This window comes from Octopus bimaculoides, chromosome 26, assembly GCF_001194135.2.
Source record: "Octopus bimaculoides isolate UCB-OBI-ISO-001 chromosome 26, ASM119413v2, whole genome shotgun sequence".
NCBI lineage: Eukaryota > Metazoa > Mollusca > Cephalopoda > Octopoda > Octopodidae > Octopus > Octopus bimaculoides.
In genome coordinates, this window is record NC_069006.1 from 23,184,642 (window position 1) to 23,186,213 (window position 1,572).

General features: G+C 35.0%; 1 protein-coding gene across 1 annotated transcript in view; it reads right to left on the minus strand.

Moving 5' to 3' along the window:
- Positions 1 to 1,572, minus strand: part of LOC106871978 (golgin subfamily A member 3) — a 30,753-nt gene extending 29,181 nt beyond the window's left edge. Inside the window, exon 1 of the mRNA XM_014918769.2 lies at positions 1,467 to 1,572. The gene's annotated coding sequence lies outside the window, so the exon portion shown is untranslated. The remainder of the gene's footprint in view (positions 1 to 1,466) is intronic.

A 1,572-nucleotide genomic window follows, 5' to 3' on the forward strand; every position in this document is an offset into this window, starting at 1 on the left:
TAATAATCCTTTCTACTGGAAGCACAAGGCCTCAAATGTGGGTAAGGAATTAAGTCGTTTACATCAACCCCAGTGCATAACTGGTACTTATTTCATTGAGCCCAAAAGGATGAAAGGCAAAGTCGACCTTGGCGGAATTTGAACTCGGAATGTAAAGACAGGAGAATTTTGTCCCACATGCTAACGATTCTGTCAGCTCATTGCCTTATTAATAATAATAGTAATAATCCTTTCTACTGGAAGCACAAGGCCTCAAATGTGGGTAAGGAATTAAGTCGTTTACATCAACCCCAGTGCATAACTGGTACTTATTTAAATGACTGAACGACAACAACAACAACAAAACGTGCCACCAAGGGAGACTTTACAGGATTGTCATGACCGGAGCTGAACAACAAAATAACTAAACATTTTGAGTAATGATGAAAAATGTGTAGCACATAATCCTTTTTCTGGTCCTTTTATATTTGTCCGTCAAATACTTATGAACGACATCGACAATCTTTTAAACCTCAAAGTAGTAACTGTCAATTCGTTTTATAGTAACAGATCTGGCGAATGACTATTTTAATGCGTGTGTGTGTGTGTGTGTGTGTGAAGAGAGAGAGAGAGAGAGAGAGTTACGAAAAGCATACATACAACAATTTTCTCTCGTGCAAACAGCAAACCACCTGCCCCCACAAAAACCTATTTTTCAGTCAACCGCAGAAATGAGCAAACAAACAAAACCACGTTTATTCCCTGCAGGTTATGAATTTAAAAAATCTTTCTGAGGTCAACTTCGATTTTCATTATCCGAGAGTTTGTCGATAAAATAAAACTGGGGTCAGTTCTGAGGTCAATTTAATATTTCTATAAAGTAGTCTAAGTGCGAATGGAATTATAATCGAGGACCAGACTAACTTCGATTTTTTTTTCTTATCTTTCCGGGGTTGATAAAATAACGTACCAGTCAAGAATTGGAGCAACGTGAATATGTCTACAAAGCATCGGTTAAGTGAATGGAATTTTCATAAAAGATTTACCACTGATAATATAGTTTTATTTTGTTGTCTATAACCCCAGGTCAGACCTGATTTGATCAAACGACTTCTAGCCGTAGCAATCCTGTCATGTGTGTGTGTTTCAGATATGATGCATTTAGAACTACAATTAACAAAGTGTTGCGATTTGATTGCTATTTCTAGCTGGTCTAGTGACTAACAATACAGAGAATCAATATCCATCATTATGTTTTGTAAACGAAATTTAAAAGTCGATCTCACACTAATGAGGTGTATAATAAATTACATTGTAAATTACTTCAGATTATGAAAAGCAGATAAAATCATTCAAACCATATAATATATATATATATATATATATATATATATATATATACACACACTCCCAGAATCGATAACAGATGCAACAACAAAACCTACACACTCATATATATTCAAAAAAAGAAACATTAATGAACATACCAGTCGGTATTCGCCCAACAAATGAGCGAATTTTGTTTGTGACAGTCATATTTCTTTCCGTTTGTGTTAGTACGAATCTGTGTAGGTCTAAATCAATCGTATATTC